The 23316-nt window shown below is 36.1% G+C and overlaps 2 pseudogenes; both read right to left on the reverse strand.

Annotated features, from left to right (window-relative positions):
• Nucleotides 1-5587: 5587 nt before the first annotated feature.
• LOC131405364 (olfactory receptor 4F15-like) lies at nucleotides 5588-6511 on the reverse strand (annotated as a pseudogene).
• A 15372-nt stretch (nucleotides 6512-21883) lies between these two features.
• On the reverse strand, nucleotides 21884-22844 carry LOC131405539 (olfactory receptor 4F15-like; annotated as a pseudogene).
• Nucleotides 22845-23316: the final 472 nt, after the last annotated feature.

Raw genomic sequence — 23316 nt, forward strand, 5'->3', positions numbered from 1 at the left:
GATTTACAGTTACCAGAGGTGGGGGGGTGTGAGGAGGGGGAACTGGAGGAAAAGGTAAAACTTCAATTATAAGAGAAATAAGTACTAGGGATGTAATGCACAGCATTATGACTATAGTTAACACTGCTGTATGGTACACACGAAAGTTGTTGATAGTAAATCCTAAGAGTTCTCATGGCAAGGAAAATTCTTTTTGTCTTCTTTTTATTGTATCTATATAAGATGATGGATATTAACTAAACCTATTGTGGTAATCATTTAACAGTATATGTAAATCAAACCATCATGCTGCATAACTTAAATTTATACAGTGATCTATGTCAATTATTTCTCAATAAAACTAGGGAAAAAGAAGTTGCTGTTTTGTTGATCTTTTCTGTCGTTTTTCTGGTCTCTATTTTATTATTTCTGATTTGATCTCAGTAATTTTCTTCCTTCTGCTAACTTTGGACTTAGTTTGTTCTTCTTATAGTTCTTCGGGGTATAAAGTTACGTTGTTTATTTGAGATCTTTCTTTTTCCATAATGGAGGCATATAGATACAATAAAGAATTGACCCCTTTATCATTATATAATCCACTCTGACAATATTTATCTTTTAATTGGTACATTTATTTAGACTATTGACATTCAAAGTAATTATTAATATAGTGGATTAATACCTACCATATTCATTACTTTTTTCTATTTTGTGTCCTCTTTCTTTGTTCTTACATTAGTCTTCCACTCTTTTTCTGCCTTCTGTGGTTTTAATTGAGCATTTTATATGATTCCATTTTCTCTTCTTTCTTAATATATCATTTCTTCTTCATTTTTTACTTTTTCAATTGGTATCCTAGATTTTGCAATATATTTACAACTAATCCAAATCCACTTTAAAACAACTCTATAGCACCTCAAAAGCAGTGTGAGTACATATAATAACAAAATAAGCCTAATTCCTTCCTCCCATGCATTGTATAATTACTTTCATTCATTTCACTTACCCGTAAGCATACATAAACATATATATGTATATATATATGCATACGATATAAACATAAGCATACATAATTAATGCTTGCTGCTATTTTATGTTAAACAAAGTTTTATCTGTTAGATCAATTAAGAATAAAGGTTTTTATTTTACCGTCACTTATTCTGTCTTCTATGCTCTTCCTTTCTTTATGTATATCAGAAAGTCTGACATATTTTTTTCCTTCTCTTTCAAAGAATTTTTTTTTCACATTTCTCTCAAGGCAGCTCTACCGGCAACAAATTCCCTCAATTTTTGTTTGTCTGAGAAAGTATATTTCTTTTTCACTTTTGAAGGATAATTTTGCAAGGTACAGAATTCTAGGTGTTTTTTTTTTTTTTCCTCAGTACTTTAAATATTTCACTCTACTCTCTTCTTGTCTGCATGGTTTCTGAGGAAAAATTGGATATAATTCTTATCTTCATTTCTCTATAAATATGATGTTTTTTTTTCCTATGACTTCTTTCAGGATTTTTTTCCTTATCTTTGGTTTTCTGTAATTTGAAAATGATATGCTTTTGGCATTTATCCTGCTTGGTGTTTTCTGAGCTTCTGGACCTGTGGTTTGGTGTTTGACATTAATTTGTGGAAGTCATTATTGTTTCAAGTATTTCTTCTGTTCCTTTCTCTCTTCCTTCTCCTTCTGATATTCCCATTACATATATGTTACACGTTTTTTAGTTGTCCCACAGTCCTTAAATATTCAGTTCTGCTTTTTTTTTTTTCCTTCTTTGTTCTTTTTGCGTTTTGGATTTTGAGGATTCTATTAATATATCTTCTAGTTCAGAGAGACTTTCCTCATCTGTGTCCAATCTACTGAAAAGCCCATCAAAGGCACTCTTCATTTCTGTTACAGTGTTTTTAATCTCTAGCATTTCTTTTTCATTCCTTCTTAGGATTTCCAGCTCTCTGCTTGTATTGTCCATCTGTTCTTGAATGCTGTCTACTTCATCCGTTAGAGCCCTTAGCATATTAATCATAATTGTTTTAAATTGCCAGACTGATAATTCCAACATCCTGCCATGTCTAGTTCTGATGCTTGCTTTGTCTCTTCAAGTTGTGTTTTTTGCCTTTGGTATGCTTTGTAATTTTTTCTTGATAGCTATATATGATGCATTGGCTAAAAGGAACTGCTGTAAATAGACCTTTGGTAATGTGGTGGTGAGGTGTGGGCAGAGGAGAACTGTCCTGTAGTCTTATGATTAAGTCTCAGTATTATGGTAAGCCTATGACTCTAGATTGTGAACTTCACAAGTGTTTCTCAGTTTTTTTCTCCCCTCCCTTAGGTGGGACAGGATGGCTAGAGTGGGCTGGAGTTGGGTATTTCCCTTCCCCAGGTCCGTTACTCTCTGATAATACCTCAGTAGTTTAGGTTCTGGTTAACTAGTTTCCCCTGAGGGCACGGCTTTTGAGGAAGAACAGAGTGCTTTGGTATATTGCAAAACGGTTGCTTTTCCCCTGCTTCTGCTGGAAGCCCAAGGGGATTTTTCTCAGAGATTTACTGTGGGAATCTGGTGAACTCCTGGAAATAAATTTCATGATATTGTTGGGACCTCCTATGGCTGGGTCCCCCTAGACAGTTTTTTAACTCTCAGAGTTGTCCACACAGAGCCTCTGGCAATCATCAATTTGGGTTCAGGTTTTCCTACCCCAGCACTGGTTCCTGTGGCAGTTTCTATTGTTTGTCTTTGCTCCAATAAGCCCTGATGACTTGTAATTGCCCATCTGTCTCTCTAATCTTGGGGGCAGCAGTTTGCCCTGTGTCTTCGCCTCTCTTATGGATCCGAGGAGAGCTGCTGAGTTTTCAGTCTGTTCCACTTTCTAACTTGTTGTTAGGATGGAGTATTGACTTCTGAGCTCCTTATATGCAGAACTAGAAACTGAAAGTCTTTATTTTTGTTTTTGACAAATTTAAAGTCAGTGTAGTATAATACAGTCTTTTCTTATTTTATGTTTTCTATTTGTGTTGCCTTCCTTACACTTGCACATTTTATGCCACAATTATATAAATTTCACCTGCATTTTTAAAAGTTGCTTTATGATGTAATTTTAAAATATTTTGATGCAACTAATTTACCCTGGAATATATGTGTCTAATTTTTTGTGTCTGTGAAAAACACAACTTTTTTGTTTGTTCAAATGCTTGATTATTTGTAATTATATGGATTTATTCACCTCTGTTGTGAGACTCCACATTTATTATAGGATAAAACTTAGATCTCTTCTGTGCTTTCTTTACCGTTGCAATCATTGATTCTCTATTATTATGAGTGTACATTCAACAGCACAGATTTCCTACCTCAACTCTGTCCTAATTGCTAATTTATTAGTTTCTAGAGATGATATTTCATTTATTTCCTCCCTTTCATACCGTATGGGTTAACCTTTCTATTTTCTGTGTTTAAGGAAAGCAAAAATAGAAATAAATCTAGCACTTTATTGGGAATTGTCAAATGACTCTAGTCTATGATATTTGTCCTCACAATGGCTCAGTATTATAACTTCTGCATAACTGTGGGATTGTCACTTAAAATGGATAGTGATTAATTATACATGAGCCATGTTGAGATGTGACAAAATGCTCTGTTAGCCAGAATAAAGCAGGAAGAAGGACATGTATACTTCATATTTATGTTTTATATCTTACTGTAGTATACTGGAGTATCTTCTTACTCCAAGAATAGTGTTAAATAGTAGAGTTGATAACCTGGCCCAGCCACTCCAGTGCTTGCACAATGGGCCCATGAATGAAGTTGTAAATGGCAGGATGAATACTTTCCATGGGTTCTTTCTTGTACAGTGGGCCCAGGAATGAACTAGTTATGAATGGCAAGGATGAAGCCTTTCCACAGGTTCTTTTAGCATGGTCTCTTCTCATTAAGGCAGTTCTAGCTACAGTCACTGTTGAACATTTGACCTTTCAGAAGTATATGTGGATGCTCAACTCTTGACATAGTTTCATCTTTTGAGGCATTTAATCAGCAACTTGAATGCAAGTTGTTTACATTGTATCTCTTCCATGCTTGAAGGACAGCTAATTGTTCTTACTGGGATAAACGTGTTTTCCAGGTATGGCTTTGACTATCTTTACAGCAGTACACTAGACATTAAATGATCCAAAGATACATAGAATGCCTAATGTCCTTCATAACTTTGCTTAGGACAAAGGAATATCTTCATGGCAGAGAAAGTACAACATTGGGCACACTACCAAGTGATCCACTTATGCTGCTTTATACTGTATCAAACAGACTCTGTCAGTCTGATAGAACACGGGAATAGCCTTTTAAAGGTGCAAGTAAAAGTGGAATTAATTGCCAGTTTGGGAATGACACTTTGTGTTTTAACATGTGATATATAGTTTGAAACAATGGACATTATAAAGTATTGTATCCAAAATGCATAGATCTGGAAACCAAAGACAAATAGTGAGAGGGGCTCCATTCACCATCAATTCTTTGGAGAATTTGAGGTTCCTGCACCCAAAACTTTGATCTCTTCTAGGGATAGAGTAAGCATTTCAATAAACCTGAAGTTTTAGTGACCCCCTGGTAGTTTTGGTTTCCTTGTGTTTGTAGATTAGCAGACAAAAAAAGAAGTTACTATGATGTCATGGATAATTAATCTTCATCGTCATGAAAAAAATAGAATTGCTGCTACACTTGCATCAACCATGATTGATGATAACTGTAAATGGGTGGTTGCAGCAATTACAACCTGACAGCAGCATGGTAATCATGGAGTTTGACTGCTCAAGTAGGTGGATGTGGATCTGTGCAAGTGATCTAGATCAGCAGAAGTATTGGATAGATGTGAAGAGAATCTAGAATGGGTTGTAGAGGAGGAATATTATGAATGTCATCCTGGGAATATATGCAATGGCAGGACCCATTAACACTTGTTCCCTTAATGCATGAGAGCTACACCAATATAGAAATATATAGCTTCCTTGCCTCTCAAGTGGGGCAACTGTAAATCACAGAATCTATACAATCTCTTAGAGGGCCACAGCAGGACTGCACCCCAGTTGTCCACAGTAGTTGGATACCAATTAATATACCCTCTGTTGGCATTCTTACCTTCCCTGTCTCACATCCAAACATCTGAACCACAGTCTTCTAGGAGTCTCTTCCAAATAAACTACTTGTACTTAGATATTGTCTCTGCGTCTTTTTTTAAATAATAAGTAAAGCCCTTGGATCTACTTACATAACCATACAATGTGATGATTCTTGACATTGATCACAAACAATTTACAGGTTATTTTTAGACTTTATGAATAGCAGAAATGATGTTATTACATCATTTGTTTGCAAAATAACCAACAATTCAAAATGTAAATGTTCTTTGTCGGACCATGCCATTATCTGTAAGAATATCAATTCTTAGTATGATGGATTTACATTTCCCATAATGGTAATGGTTATGGACTTATACTCCACATGAAGCAGTAGCAGGCTTAGGACAGCAGACAATGACTTTGCTCTGGAAGTGTTAAATTTGAGGTTCCTAAGTGGAGATGGACCAGCATGCAATTGGGTATACAGTTTTTAAGCTCCAAAATAAGATGTAGTCAACAAAATCTAGAATAAGATATCTTTTTGTGCGATCTTTTTATTGATACCTATATGTCTTTGTTCCTTAATGTATAGATGGCAGGATTCAAGACAGAGATGATAGCAAAATCAAGCAGATTTTTATCCAGTGATGGTGGGGAGAAGGCCAGACATAGACAAACATACATGGAATAAAAAAAAACCACAGTCATGTGAGATGACAAAGTAACAAATGCCTTGGATAAATCTCCTGAGGAACGTTTCCAGACGGTGACCAAAACGAAGACATAGGAAAGGATTAGCAGGATGAAGGTGCCCATGCTCATAAAGCCACTACTGGCAATAACAATAAACTCAAGCTTGGCTCCATTTGTGCATGCAAGTTTTATGATCTTAGGCAAATCACAATAAAAGCTGTCTACTTTATTAGGCCCACAAAAAGGCAAGTTTATAACAAATAAAGACTGAGACATAGCATGGATCAGTCCAGTTACCCATCCAGTAATTACAAATGAAACACAGATTTTAGGGTTCATAATGTTCAAGTAGTGAAGAGGCTTACAAATTGCCGTGTACCTGTCAAATGCCATGGCTGTGAGTAACACCATCTCCACTCCTCCTGTGATGTGGATGAAGCATATCTGTGTCATACAACTTTGGAAAGAAATTACTTTGTATTCATATAAATGGTCTGTGATTATCTTGGGGACTGTGGTAGAGGAAAGGCCCATGTCAATGAGGGACAGATTGGCCAGCAGGAAGTACATAGGAGAATGTAAGTGAGAATCAAAAATTACCAAAAACAAAATAAAAAGGTTTCCCAAGATGACCCCTAAATAGAGCAAAAAACATATCAAAATGAGAAAAAGTTTCTTCTCCCAAGGACAAGGCAGGGCCAGTAACACAAACTCAGTGATCACAGAGTCATTTAGTGCACCCATTCACTGGGACAGAAGAGCTGATTTTCAAGTGACCTGAGGATGAAAATTAAAAAGAATAAGTATCACTGGCACAAACATAGATTCCTTATTTGCCTTGCTAATTAAGTTAGATATAACTGAATGACAGGAGAAAAAACGAAGATTTTGGAAAAAATAAGGTTAGTAACAAATTTATTATATAAAAGGAATATCTTAGGGAAAATGTGACTGTAAATTTTGCAGATAAAGTCAAAAGGGGATACTTTAATTTTTATCCCATAGTTAAACCTCTTTTGAATTTTTCTCAAAAATTTCTGGATCATTTTCCTGACCATTAACATAAATGTTCTCACATTGAATGAATGTTATCTCTTCTGTCATACCACTATTACTTACACACAAATTCTACATTATCTTACCCGTATCTTTCTTAGCCATTAATATTCTCTTACATCATTGGGCTTATAGAGATCATCAGGACAAAAGTACTTGAAGATATCCATCATGCTTACCTTGGGCTTTTAGAATTTAAATGGAACTCAGGTGTACAGGACTTAATAATTATAATACGTGGTTCATGACATGATATCATCTTTGGTCCATGACCACTTTTAATAAATATATTAATTAATGACACATTAAGTAAAATATTAAATATCTGAGAGTAAAGATTAGTAATTACAAAAGTGAAATTAATAATCAATTATAATGATCATAGATAACATTTAAGTGAGCATCTCCTACATTCAGGACATTGTGTTAAGTACATGATCTCTTTCAAACCTCCTAATGACTCCATAAGATAGGTTCAGTTTTATCTCTATTTCACAAAGAAACTGAGCCTCAGAAAGGTGAAGTGGCAAAGCCAGAACTTGTATCAAGAGCTGTAGGACTTCAGAATGATGCTCCTAACCTCTGCTCTATGCTCTTCAAGGCCAGCACCTCCAAGTATACTCTAGATTTCCCCAAGAATCTAGAAGCATCTATCAGCTTTTTTCCTTCATCTCAACCTTTCACTTGCCTTGATCTGTTACACGTAGAATCTCTCCTTCAAAAATCAAATCTGTCGAGGATAGGATAGGGGGATTCCTTCTGATTTTCCCTTTCTTTCTCAAACACTTTACAGGTAAATTTATTTTAACTTACACATTTCATTTATTAAGCAAGCCAAAACAAGCTAGCTTTAACTCCAAAAAATCCTTTTAGAGAAATTGCCAGGGATTCAGTACACAATCGTCTACATACAAAATATCACATAGAATAATCACCTTTCAGTCTTTATCTTACTTACACTCCAAATTTGATACTATTTATCATCCATTGTTTTTGAAATTTGTTCTGTCATTGGCTGCTATACATGTTGCCTATCCCAAAGCCTTTCCCAGCCCCATCTCCCCCTAACAGAATATCTATCTGTTTAGGAATTTAGTAGAGACCTCTCAGTTTTGCGAGAGGGTAGGTCCTTATCCTGGTCCCCTAATGAAACATGATAATCCAATGTCACTTGGCCATGGATTGGTTTAAGAGGGGCATGTAACCTAGATTTTGATTAATGAGATATAGAACAATGTGGAAGGTTTTCTTGCCCAGATTAAAACACAAAGCTTAATGTAGAAAACACTCTTTTCCTGGTTCTTTTATTCCTGAATTCAATATTAATATGATGCCTAAAGGTGCAGCAAGCTTTGGAGGTCCACATGTTAAAGATGATAATATGAGCAGAGAGAAAAAGAACCTGGTCTAAAAAGTCTTTAACTGATGTCAGCAAAGGTCTACCTTGTGACATCTTGTAATGTGAAAAAAATAAAACCTAGTTTGTTTAAGAGAGTGTAAATAAGGCATTATTACTTGAAGCTGAATGCATTCCTAATATTTGTATAACAGAGCTCTATTATTTTTTTTCTATATTTCTAACTTTTTTTGTGTGTCTCTCACTGATACATGGATTTTTTTCCATGCATATCTTTATTGACATGACTAAGGAGTCTATCCTAAAATATTTTTTCTTTCCAAACATGCTTCATTGATTTGACTATTCCTCACTTATTGAAGATTTCTGTATCTATAGTTCTAGCCCCGGCCTCCAGCATAATATATCCAAGACTACGCTGTAGTACATAAACAGGCACCCTTCAAGCACGTCCAAGTTAAAATGCCCAAGGCTGAACTCCTGGTTTTTTCATCTTTTAAATACCTTAAGAAATATCATGACCATTCTCTCAGGTGCCCAATCCAGGAATCTATGTGGCACCGTGTTTCCTCTTTCATCTTACATCCCAGATGGAAAACGATACCTCCTGAATACTTCTCAGATTTGTTTCTCCTCTTCTTGTCCACTGTCGATTATTATTTCAGGTCTAAATATTTTCTCATCTTAGCGACTAAAAAGCCTTCAGAATGATCTCGCTGCCTCCAATCTTACCTAAGTTTACCTTTCTATATTCTGCTTTCAGATCTGCCTATCTAAAGATCAAATATGTTCATGTTACTCTCCTATTTAAACATTTGGTTCTATCATTAAGAATATTTCAAATTTGATAGCATATCACATAAGACCTTTTACGAACTGAGCACTTTACTATATTTTTTCACATTTCTCTGCCTTTGCATATGCTTTCGTCTATGTTATTCCTGGTCATTACGAAGTGGAACCATCTTTGGCTCTAAGGCCTGATAGATTGTGGTTGCCATCCCAAACTTGCCACTTATGAGCTATATAATCTAGCGCAGGTTACCAAATGATGCTGATGATATTTATTTGCCCATAAAATGAGAGTTATAACTTGCTTCTCCTAATGTTACGAGGATTTGAGATGATATGGGTAAATCATCTGGCACAAATATTACTTTCCTTTTTCCTTTATCCTTTAAGACATAGATATCAAATGCCATCTACTCTAAAGTATTCATTGAAGACCCTAAGCAAAGTAAATAGCTTCATTCTATGAACTATTATTATGTCTTGTACATTATTTATGATAATTAAAGTATATTATTTTTTTGCATATTAGTTCTTCATTTTCAACTATAATCACTTTGAGAAAAGGAGCTTTTAGCCAACTTTGTATGCCCTAATACTTAGCTCAATTGCTGGCACAATGTAGGTACTATTAAATGATAGCCTTCACTAACATTCATAGTAGAAAGTTCAAAAAGATATGGTAAGCAAAATCAGAGGCCTAGAAGCCCCTGTGGGGGATGTAGTGAAGAGTAAATCTCCACCAAGTGACTTTGGGAATTGAACTCACTGACACCTGCACCCTGATGGGAGAATGGAAACCCATCTGGAAGCCAGAGACTTGCCTGTCATGCGACTGTCCTCCCAGAGTAACCTCAACACCCCATATTTCCAACTAGATCCTAAATCTAATACAATAAAACTAGAAAAAGTACAAACTTTTCCCTTTCTTACTCGCCTCAAACAAAGTGTATATAGGCACCACAGAGTATCTAGCAATTTTCTCAAATTGCAGTGGAGTATTAACATAAAGCATACTATAGAAATATTGAAGAACAGAAAAACATCACCAGATATTTGGAAAAATTCAGTAATTCAAAAGAATCATACAGTTTTCATAATCAAAGCCACTATGAAAAGCAATTTGCTGTGTGAATAAGGAAGAAAACTTTTAAATATACTTGAATTTATGTTCATAAGATTTTTTGATGCACATGAAATAAATTAGAAGTTCAAATAAACTAACCTGAAAAACATAATTTGTCATTAACTTAACAAAAAGATTATAAAACACAAATCACTACATGTAATGAATATATATATAGATGTGGAAATATTTACACTTTATGCCACAATGTGGGATTTTAGGTCATTTTATATTTTCCTAAATATTAACTCTTGTTTTCTATGTTTCTATAGGTAATATGTACCAATTTTATAATTTCTAAAGAAAATTTGAAATTAGTGGAGGGAATAGGAAAAAGGATATAAAAGCAATTTCATAACTAGCGGTATAATGCAGTAACTAAGAGCACGGATTCTGGGGCCATACAGCCTGGTTCGAATGTCCATCCCCTTGTTTTATGAGCTTTGTGTCCTTGGGTGAGTTGCTTCTCTTCTCTGTCCCTCAATTTCCTCATCTGTATAATAGGGATGATAGTAGTACTTATCTTAGAGCGCTATTGTGAGGATTAAAATGCATTAACACATGGAAAAGACCAGAGCATGCTCCATACATAATAAATACTCAAAAAATTTTTATTTTACAATTATAATGATTTTTAAGACTCCATCATTCAAGTCTTTCCAAACATAGACATTGTTTGTTCTGCCAGATTGTGCTTAGTTGGAATGAAAGAGTCAAAACATAACTTTTTATTTCCACAAATCTGACTTCAGAGAGAAAAGTGATGGAAAATTGAAGTCCCTTTACATGTCAACCTAATAAAGATAAGTACTTTTTGAGAGAAATTCACCTCATAATACAATTGAAATTATGAAAATGAGACCAGAAGGATATAAAACAATGTGAGTGAAAATCGTTCAAATAAAGAACATGAGCAAAAGGAGAGAGGAGATAAAAAGAGGAAAGAAGATTTGGGAACAAAAAGGATAAAGGGGGAGGGAGCAATGTAACGAGTTGCTAGGGAATTGGAGAGCAGGTGTGCCATGTACCTGTTACCTGTTCAGGCGCAGGTTTCACTCAGCAGTAGCTTCAAGAGATTGAGACACACAGAAAGTTAACACACTTTTTAAATCATCACCATTTCTTAAGACAGAGAGTTATAAATAGTTCATACCATGAGGAAGAAAGTAAATCCGCAGGACGGGAGAGTAGGACTGAATATGGTCCATAATTACTTCTAATGGAAAAGAGGTCTTCTGCGGTTTTCCCACGGGTAAATTATCACAATTTGCAAAAAGGAGTTGCAGGGAAATTGAGCAGTTCAGTATGATGATCAGTGATTTTGTGTTCTGATAATGTATTCTTTTTTTTTCAAAATTAGAGAATTTTAGGTTCACTTTAGATGTTTACTAAGTTATTGCAAGTTATGTGAGCCATCAATATGTTTGGCATCAATATTAAGTTTAAGAAAACCACCACTTAACACCCTTACCTGATTGTCTCACTTGGAATTTTCAGAAATAATGAATTGATACTTGAACAAATCAGGGGAGTTTCAAAGGTAGTGCCAAACTAGACTGGGACATCTCACTTGGTATTTTTTAACAGCTTTATGGAGGTTTAATATGTATACTGTAAAACTTATCCATTTAAATGCACAATTCAATGATTTTTAGTAAATTTATAGAATTGTATAACGAACATCACAATTGAGGGTTAGAACATTTCTATCACCCCAAAAAGATTTTTTGTACCTATTTGTAGTTAATCCTCACTCCCTCTCCCAGACCCAGGCAACAAGTAATTTGTTTCCTGTGTCTATAGATTTTCCTTTTCTGGATACATCATATAAATGGAGTCATACAGTACGTAGTCTTTTGTGACAGGTTTCTTTCACTTATACTATTTTTGGCATTGATCTATGTTTTAGCATGTACCAGCAGTTTATTTCTTTGTTTTACGGATCATGCTTTTGGTGTCTTATCTAAGAACTCTGCCTAACCCATAGTCAAAAAGCTTTTCTCCCATGTGTTCTTCGAAAAGTTTTAGATGATAGCTCTTATATTTAGATATTTGATCTATTTTGTGTTAACTTTTATTCACGATATTGAGTAATGGTCTAAATTCATATTTGTGTTTATCCTACTTGGAATTCATTGAGCTTCTTGACTTTCGGATCTGAAGATTTATATTTTTCATCCAATTTGAAAGTTTTTGGATATTAATTGTTTAAATAATTTTTTCTGCCTCTTTCTCTCTCTCCTTTCCTTCTGGGACTCCTATTACATATATTGGTGTGCTTGATGGTGTTGCACAAGTCTCTGAGGCTCTATTTATTTATATATTTAAATTCTTTTTTTCTTTCTGTTGTTCAGATTAATAATTTCTGTTAATCTATCTTCAAATTGCTGATCCTTTATTCTGCCATCTCATAGTTGTATTTGAGCCCTTCTAGTGAGTTAAAAAATGTAGTTATTACATCTTTTGATTCCTCAAATTTTTTTGTGTGTGTGTGAGGAAGATCAGCACTGAGCTAACATCCATGCCGATCCTCCTCTTTTTGCTGAGGAAGACTGGCCCCGAGCTAACATCTGGCCAATCTTCCTCCACTTTATGTGGGACACCGCCACAGCATGGCTTGACAAGTGGTGTGATGGCGCGTGCCCGGGATCTGAACCCAGGCCGCCAGCAGCAGAGCACGTGCACTTAACTGCTATGAAATGGGGCCGGCCCCTGATTCCCAAATTTAAATTCAGTTATTTTTATCATTTTTATCTCTGTATTGATATCCTATATTTGCTGAATTGTTGCTTTCATATTTCTTGTGATAGCTTAAACTTGGCTTACTTTAGTTTTTTGTACATGTTAATAATTGATGATTTGAAGTTTTTGTCTGCTAAGTTTAAAATCTGAGCCCCTTCAGAGACAGTTTCTATGGTCTCTTTTCTGAGTGCGGATCTTATTTACTCTTTCTCTGCTTGTCAAATGAATTATTTGTTGAAAAACTAGGCATTTTAGGTAACATGTTGTAGTAACTATGGATCCCAATTCTTATCCATACCTAGGGGTTGTTTTTTGGCTGTTTATTTTATTATATTTCATTATTATTATTTTAGTGCCTTGCCAGAGTTACTACTGCAGGTTCTCTCTCCTCTGCAATACGCCACCACTGTAGTCTCTACTCAGCATTTTTTAAATTATTGTTTTTATTTTTTGAAGTCTGGCATCCTACCGGTCACTCCTCTTTTAGCATGGTGTAATGTTCAGCCAATTATAGGTCAGAGGTTGTACTCAAACTCCTTGAGCCATAGGGCTTCCACCCTTTGCCAGTGGATCTTTATGCCATTGGGAAACATATTTAGAGTTCAGGCAGTTTACAAGTGTGCCCTGACTTTTACTTTTTGCAGAGTTCCTTCTGTCCTTCGTGTTTGTGCAAGACATTGGGTTTAGGAAGGAATGTGTAAAAAGCTGGGGTCATCTCTTGTCTCTCCTGACTATGTGTACAGCCTTGTACGTGTACCGCTTTTAGATCAGTGGGTGTGGTAGGTAGAGTAATGGCCCCAAAGATATACCCACGTCCTAATCTGTGAACCTTGCAAATATGTTACCTCACATAGGAAAAGAGACTTTGTCGATGTGTTTAATTTATGGATTTCAAGGTGAGGCGGTTATCCCAGATTATCTGGGTAAACCCAATGTAATCATGAGGATGCTTATAAGAGAGAGGCAGGAGGGTCAGAGTAAGAGAAGTGACTATGGAAACAGAGGTCAGAGTGGTATTGAGCCATAAGCTAAGGTGTATAGACAGCCTCCAGTAGTGGGAAAAGGAAGGGAAATGGACTATCTCCCGGAGCCTCTGAAAGAAACACAGCCCTGCTGACCCATTTTTGACTTCTGATTTCCAAAAGAGTAAGATAAAATAAATGTGTTGTTTTAAGACACTGAGTTTGTGGTAATTCATTACACCACCAATAAGAGTCTAATACACCAGATATATACTAGAGTGTATCAAAGGTCACTATGGATGTCTCATTCTCTGAATCTCTCCATTAATTTCTGGCTCATCTAAAAGTTGGTTTTTGCTCCTACCAGGATCACAGCCTCTGGCTAGCTACAGTGTTGGCATTCTACATTTGTTTGCCACAAGGATTACTACTATTTCTGGTCACCACCAGAGAGATGTTTTTTTCCACAGTCCAAATCAAGTCAGCCCTCTCTGGTAGTCACAGTGAAACTTCTGATTCTCATGGTTAGTCCTATCTTGGTAGAAGTACCTTGAGGTTGGTGCTGCGGGGGGACAAAGAAAACAGCCCACGGCAAACCTTCGTGACTCCTACTGCTTTCATCTGAAGTTCAGTAGTTGTTCTTGAATAAAAAGTCATCAATTTGCTGTATACCTTTAGTTAATATTCAGAGTCCTGAAATGCTTGTTTTATCAAATTGTCCAGTTTTACTATTGCTAAGAGAGAGGATTTGATGAGCTCCTTACTCGCTATTCTGACTCACTTGGGATTTTAATACCACAAATGGTTCCATATTAAATTAGTTATAGATAAAGTAATTTTTCAAAAAAAATCCAGAGTCTATTTGTTGGTTAAAAGGTTTGATGTGGTATTTGTCAGCCACCACAAACCAGTGAATAAACAGAGTGAACAACCGAGGTCTTCAGTATAGGTTTGCATTGAATTCCATCAGTGTGGCTAAATGCTTTTTGACTTGTTAGTATAAAAAAACCACTCAATTTCTATCTGAGAGAAAGAGAAACTATTTATTAAATATTATTGGAATTAACTATTAGCTTCTAGCTCTCAGTCCTGGGCTTTTAAATGGTAAATATATTAACCAATTCGCTACAATAGTTTATGAATATGAGAAAAAAGATTAGAAAACAATGCAATACATGATGTATACATTACATGGGAGAGAATAATGTATTCAAGAAAACAGAGCAGAAAAAAATGTAAGGAATTAGTAAGACTTTCTTTGCAAAATCAAATCTAAAAATACATATTGTACCCAGCAGATTAAACATGGATAGAGAGAGAATACTTAATAAGTTTTACTCACTCATTCAGCACATATCTATTAATCACCACTATATACCAGGCACTGAGCCTTCTTTGCCAGTAGAAACAGCCCTTCCATCGCTGTCTGATGAAATTAGTCTCTTGCCTGGAGAATATGTAATGGCCTCCCTTGAGGTGGTTGCCTTGCAAAGGATTGCTGATCATCTTCAGGACCCACTTCCATCACGTCTCATTGCTTAGACCAATAACCAGGGATTCAAGTGCAAAGATACTACATAGGGTGATACACAGTATGACCCTTAAGGAAGTGCAATAACGCCAAAATAATTGCATTTTTTCCTTTTTTGACAATCAATATCAACCAGAATCTGGGGAATGTGTGGGACTGAATTCTAAGGATGTGGGTTGAGGATGGAAGCAATATAAAATTACAAGTCAATAATTTTACATCAATTCATTAGGCAGAGACTCTTGAATCAATGTGTTACCTCAAGCGACTGGGGTCAGCTGTAATGATGTGCCTGATTGATTTACTGAAACCTGTTCCCAAAGGCAAGCTACACAAAATTAAGTTGTCATTTTATAATTTCCTTATTATACTGTTGAGGAAGGTGTTGAAATGTTATAAAGATTCTGGAATGGATTTATCATATAAGACACTTACCATTTGTCATGTAAGAACTGTGCAAGCACCCTGAGAGGTCCACGGAACACTCTCTTCATCAAACTTTGAGAAATAGATTCTTGAAGAAGCCCTGATATCCTTGAATAGCTGTGTGATGGCTATTCCCTTTAGGCCAGAAAGACGGTGGGGACCGCTGCCATTGCACTGAGCTCTTTGAATCTGAAAGGATTCCTGGGTGGCAAGTGCCAAATGGTGGCACTTAATTGCAAAGACAAGATAGGTATGGTTATTCAAGTGAGCACTAGAGCCAAAGCAGTAAGTAGAGTGGTCTGAGCCAATGAGATCTTGGCATTGGTTGCATAATCACAGTGTTTCAGGACTGAAAGATGAGCCTATTACTAAAGTCTCACTTGATTTGTATAAGCAGAAATGCTTTATGTGTGGTGAACAGAAATCTTACTTGAATAGCTACCATAGAGAATTGTGGCCCCTCAAACAATTCTTACACTTGATCTACTTTATCAACCTAAAAAGCTCCTTGAGTGAAAGGAAGGCTGGATCCGTTTGAGGAAGGAACCTTCTACACAGCCACTATTTTATAATATAAATATTTTTCCTATCCCTCTCCAAAGAGACTCTAAAATAATCAGAATTTTGGAAAGTTAAATAGACAGTGATTCTAAATTGTCACTAATTTCTGGAGAACCAAAACGCTACTCTGGACCACCATTTGGAAACAGAGGTTCATGGAGGTCAGATGGTCAGTGAAATTTTGACTGTGTTTATCTCACAGTGAGCTCTGTGGTTCTACAAATCCATATTTTGGTTATGTCCATAGTTTGAGGTACAAATTGGCATAGATACACTATCAAATAGGTGGAATTTCCAGATTGATAATCTGAGCCACGGAGTGAAAGCTATTATGGTGGGAAAGGCCAAGTGAAAGCAAATAAGACCTAACCAACCAACCAAAATATTAAACCAAAGCACTGAATTTCGGGACAAATTGTAGAGATTAGTACTAGCCTCAAGGACTTCAAAGACGCAGACTTTTTGAAAATTGTGGTAAAAACACTTACCATGAGATCTACTCTCCTAACAGATTTTTAAGTGTACAATACAATATTGTTAACCATTGCTGCAAGGTTGTTCAGTAGATCTCTAGAACTCATTCATCTTGTGTAACTGAAACTTTATATCTTTTAAACAACAACTCTCCATTTCTTCCTCCTCCCCGGTTAATAAATAGCTAACATATGACCTGAGTTCCATCAGCATGAACTGAGTGAAAATCCATAATGACCCCTTAAAACAGTGATTCTCAACTCAAGATGATTTTGTCCCTCAGGGGACATCTGGCAATGTCTGGAGATATTTTTGGTTGTCACAATGTGGAGGGTGGGCTTTTCTGCCACTGGCATTTGCTGGCAAAATGCCAGGGATACTGCCAAAAATCTCACAAAGTATAGAACAGCTCTCCACATCAGAGGCTTAGACTGCCCAAAATGTCAATGGTGCTGAGGTTGAGATACGCTTCCTTATACCAGTTGGTTCCCTTTCTAGTGTTTTGCAAATCATATAACACTTTTCAATTCAAAACCGTGAGAGTGCTGTATATTCCCTTTCTGTTATATAGTAGATTTCAGCTGGTTTCAAGACTTGTAGTCTGTTTTTTTGAAAATCTTGTGATTTTAGTGCTGCTTTGATAGAAGCTCAGTTTTCTTTGCGTATATCTCTTTGCTTTTAAAACATTATGGATAATAACAACAATAAACAAACACATAGAGACAGAGATGGGATTGGTGGTTACCAGAGGGGAAGGAGGGAGGGAGGAGGGCGAAAAGGATGATTTGACACATGTGTGTGGTGATGGGTTGTAATTAGTATTTGGGTAGTGAACATGATGTAATCTATGCAGAAATACAAGTATAATGATGTACACCTGAAATTTATACAATGTTATATACTAATGTTACTGCAATAAACAGAAACAAAAAAAACTACTAAAAAATAAAAAATAAATAAATAAAAGGGTGAATTACAACAATAAAAAGAAAACATTATGGAAACTACTTTTATACTTTGTTGTATTCCCCAGCAATTCCTGCACTCATGTATTTTACCATCTGTTGAAAGAAACAGAAATGAAACAGACAATAGCATACCAAGTACTATTTTGAAGAGGTAGGATATGTTATAGGAGTCAGTGGGAAAGACAACTAACAAGTATATGATGATGTTGTCTATGAAGAATATCAGTTTTATTTATAACTTTCAATATTTATACATTTTATTTAGTATTCTTGCCTTATTTTACAGATGAGACCCTTCATTAAATCGTAAAATAGAAGTAGTTATAGGAAGAATGTGGATATATTTCTGCTCTCAGGGGGAAAATTCTCAAAATTTCACATTACCTGCAATGTATCCCGTAGTTGTGTAAATACCATTTATCAGAATTAGTTTCCTTCTATTTTAGGTTTCTAGGACTACTCTAATAAATTGCAACAAACAGTGGCGTAAAAAAAACCTGGAATTTTTTCTTTCAAAGTTCTGGAGGCCAGATGTCCAAAACCAAGGTGTTGACAGGGCCACGTTCCCTCTGAAGATTCTAGGAGAGAATTTTTCTTTGCCTCTTCTAGTTCCTGGTATCTTCTGGCATTCCTCGGCTTGTGGCAGTATAACTCCAACCTCTGCCTCTGTCTTCACACAGTCTCCTTTCTTGTGTCTCTGTGCATCCTTTTCTGTCTCTTAATAAGGACATCCATTGGATTTCAAGTCCACTCTAGTTCAGTATAATCTCCTCTTGATCCTTGCCTTAATTACGTCTGTGATGACTGTTTCCAAATACGGTCACATTTTGAGGTTTTGGGTGGACATGAGTTTGGGGGGGGCACTGTTCAACTCAATGCACCTTGTATGCCTAGTTTCCTAAGGTTTTTGCTATGAAATTTATTGAGAATGGGTTTTGGATTTTATCAAATGCTTTTTCTGTATTTATCAAGATGTTTGTATGATTTTTCTCCCTCATATACTTAACATGGTGCATTCTTTTGATTGATTTCCAAATGTTAAAACAACCTGAATTCCTGGAATAAAACTAACTTATCCTGATGTTTCATCCTATTTATATATCACTGGTTTTATTTCGTTATTACTTTTTAGATTTTCACATCTGTGTTGAAGGGATATACAAATTGGTTTATAATATTCCTTTTTAATAATGTTATTGCCCTTTAAAAATATTTCGGTTATTGGAAGGAAAGGATTAATAACTGGTCTGTAATCCATCCTCTGTTTCATGATAATCAAGAGAAAGAGAAAGGAAGTGTGAGAGGGTAGGAAGGAGGGAGGGAGAGGAAAAGAGAGAGAAAGGAGATGCGGGTGGGAGAGGGGGGAAGAGACTGAATGGGAATAACAGCAGGAAATTATTTGATCAAATCTCAATGAAAACATACCAACTGGATCTCCTCCTAGTGGTATTTATTAGAAGATAAGTAATAGAATGTTATTAGCCAATATACCTTGTCCTAGTTTGCTCATGGTAAAGGAACCTGAAGTTTATGCTTAATGGGACTTAACCCGGAGAAAAGTATTAATATTTGCTCTATAATTGCTGGAACATAAAAGCGAGATATTTCATAACCAAAATAACTCCCTTTTGTGAGTGATATCCTTCAGGCCTCTTTGGAGACCTCATATTTTATATCTAGATCAGAGAGCATCTTAGTGCATCAAGAAAGAACCTGGGGAATTCTGTTGGTAGTCTCCGACTCCTGCTTCACTTGTGTCTTGCTGTTACCTGTATCATTTAAATTATTAGAAAAATTTGAAACGGAGTAAGAACTCTGATTCTTGTGTGTTTGATTTGACACGAAGACTCCTTATTTTACCTCAGCCAGATAAACTGTTTCTTCTTTTTTATATACTTCTGAAAGAGTTTCAGAATGCTTTTACTTCTTAAATGTTTGAATAATTCACTAGTGGAACCATTTAAGTATTTATATTTATTTCTCCTTTTTATTGGACTGGAAAATGTTAGCTAGGTTTCAGCCAGGAAAGAGAAATGACACAACTTATTTGAACAGTAAGAATTTAATTTAAAGAATTATTAACTAGGTATAAATTGTTTAACTAGATAATTGAAGGATAAACGGTTGTGCATCTCTCCTCTGCCAAACTACTGCTTGCACAACGGGCCCATGAAAATGAAAAATATATCATGATAGAAAGAAGGCTATGTGTAGGGTCTACAGAGTGGGCTTCTTACACAGTCTATTGCTTCCTGCTGCCACTGTAGAATGTTTGACCTTTCAGCAGCACAGATAGACCCTTAAAATAGTACCATCTTCTGAGGACTGAAATCAATCACTTGAGGGTAGTTACTGACACTGGACCCTTTCTAAAGTGAAGGAGACAGAGATTTACTCTTACTGGTGTTCACATATCTTCTGAGTATAGATTATCTTTCCTACTTCCACTGCTTTGGCCAGCACCACTATCCAAGTGTTCACAGTGTCTGATTTTCAACATCAAATCGTGCTTTATATTTCCTTAGACCGAAGGTACCCACTTTATAGCAAAGAAAGTGCACAAAGCACACATAACTAGGGAACCCATTGATCCTATCATATATTGCACAACTGGGAGCTGTTGATCTGATAGAACACTGGAATAGATGGTTAAAGTTGCAACTGAGGCACCAGCTTGAAGATGACACCCTGCAGAGTTGGGGTCTGTGCTTCAAGGTATATGCTTTGAAACAGTGACCTTGAGATGGTGCTATGTCCCCTATAGATAAAAATACATGGTTCTGCAAATCAAAGAGATAGAGAAAACAGTAGTATCTCTTATCAGGAATCTCAGTGAACTTCTTGTGCAGTTTCTCCTTTCTGTCCCTGAAATTTTAGCATCTGCTAGAGTGGGGAGAATGCTTCTTTTGGGAGACATAGTATAGATTCTAATAACCTAAAAATTTTAGCTACTTTTCTGTCATTTGGGGTTCCTCGTGTTAGAAGACCAGCAGTCAGAAGAATGAGTTATCTCATTTTTATCTTATATTGGATAAAGACAGAGTTGCTGCATCAAAATGAATGGTGCAGGGAAGAATTTATATAAAACTAGGGATCTACCTGAAGTCCCGCTTGGTGGCTCCATGATTGATGATAACAGTAAAAGAACAATTACAGCACCAATAGACTGGCAAGCACATTTTAACCAGGGGCTCAAACTGCTAACAAATGAACTGGGTCACTTCACTGGGCGAGCAACATAGATGAGCAGAAGAACTGCCTGAGGATGAGGGGCATTTAGAATGAGTAATAGAAGAGAATACGACTATCAATTAGAAGCAATAATGCTGCTGTAGTTTGTCCCTCTTGGTTTAAGTTTTTCTTTTGTGAAATTGAAAACGGCCACCACTTTAAAGAATCTATGACAGGATGAAGTGAAGTAGGGATGAAGTGTCCTTAAAAGGTGTAATATACCTTGGCATTTATTGTTTCCAAACAAGGGGATGGTACTCCACTGCTAGCACCTGAATGTCTACCTGATGGCTTGTCTCTGGCTCTCACTCCTTTCCCTTCAGTTGTGACAATTCTAAACCACAGAATTTGTAGAGTTCCCCAGAGGGTCATAATAAGCTTATACCCCAGTTAGGTTTATCAAAATAAGCAACCTTTTCTTCTCTGTTCCACTTTCCCACTCCCCTAATGATGTTTTCAACTACAGCTTCCAAATAAATTACGTGCAATCAAATTTTGTCTTTGGGTCTTCTGAGAGGACACAACCTGAGTAACTAAGTTGAACTACTAGTCCTGCATATATTCCATGTGATAATACCTGCCATTTGACAAAGCAAGCTTGCAGTTCATTTGAGAATCTTATGTGGAGCAGAAGAGATGTAACTATATCCTTTCTATTGTCAAGATGATCACAATTTCAATCATAAATATAATTTAGTTGATAGTGATGCTATTTGCTAAAATAACTCATATCACGGTGAATTCTCATTTCTCATGATAGTAAAGGTAATGAGCAAATGCTCTACAGAAGTAGTAGAAACTGTTCAATGAGGTAGACGATATGTCCAGATCAGGCCATGTTAAATGTCAGATGCCTAAAGGGAGATGTCCAAAAGGATGCTGAATATATAATTTTAGAGCTCCAAAGTCAAATCTAATTGACAAAATCTGCCATAATGTCCCCGTTTGCTCAATATTTTTTATGGCTACCTTTTTGTCTTTGTTCTTTAATGTGTAAATGGCAGGATTCAAGACAGGGGTGATAGCAAAGTCAACAATGATCAGGTATTTATCAATTGTTGATGTGGGGAAAGGCCATACACAAACGAACATGCATGGAGTGAGAAAAAGAACCACCACAGTGATGGGAGCTGACAAAGAGAAAAATGCCTTGGATAAATCTCCTGAAGAACATTTCTAGACAGTGACCAAAATGAAGATATAGGAAAAGTTTAGCAGGAAGAAGGTACCCATAGTCATGAAGCCACTATTGACAGCAACAATAAACTCAAACTTGGCTCCTTCTGTCCATGCAAGTTTTATGATCCTTGGAAAGTCACAATAAAAGCCCTCTACTTTATCAGGACCACAAAAAGGCAAGTTTACAATAAAAGCAAACTGAGACATAGCGTGCATCACTGAAGTTATCCAGCCAGTGATTGCAAACTAAACACATATTTTAGAGTTCCTGATGTTCAAGTAGTGAAGAGGCTTACGGATTGCCATGTACCTCTCAAATGCCACTGCTATGAGTAACACCATCTCCACTCCTTCCATGATCTTGTCGAGGCATGTCTGTGTCATACAACCTTGAAAAGAAATGACCTCGTATTCCTTTGGAAAGTCTGCAATCATCTTGGGGACTGTGGTAGAGGAAAGGCCCACATCAATGAAAAGTAGTTCGGCCAGCTTGAAGTACATAGGAGAATGTAAGTGAGAATAAAAAATTACCAAAAACAAAATGAAGACATTTCCCAGGATGATCCCTAAATAGGTCAAGGAGAATATCAATAAGAGAAAAACTTTAATTTCCCCAGAACTAAAGAGGCTGAGCAACACAAACTCAGAAACCACAAACTCATTTAGTTCATCCATAGACTTGGGCAGAAGAGCTGATTTTTAAATCACCTGAGGATAGAAAACGATGAAATATCAGAATCAGTGGTGCAAAAGTAGATTTCCTTTTATCCCTGCTAATTTGTTCTATGGGCTTATATCCTAGAGTTATAAATCATTTTTGGGTTAAAAAATTAAAAAAATGAATTACAGCAATCAGGAGAGTGATCATATAAAAAGAAAAAAAAACTTGAATATTTTAGATGGAAGTGCTTTTCCTCTAGTGGAGTTACATGCTTTCTTATTCCATTATCAGATGATTATTTTTTTTTGCCTCTTACGGATTTTTAGACATTTTCTCTGACCACTTACCTAGGTGTTCTCCTAGCCAAATTATCTCAGCCATTTCTATCACCTTCACATTAATGTTCTCATATTAACTTGGAAATTATCCTTGGCAGAATTCCTATTTCACTGGTCAATAGAGATCTTTAGGACAAAATTGTTTAAT

Source organism: Diceros bicornis, chromosome 5 (assembly GCF_020826845.1).
Source record: "Diceros bicornis minor isolate mBicDic1 chromosome 5, mDicBic1.mat.cur, whole genome shotgun sequence".
NCBI lineage: Eukaryota > Metazoa > Chordata > Mammalia > Perissodactyla > Rhinocerotidae > Diceros > Diceros bicornis.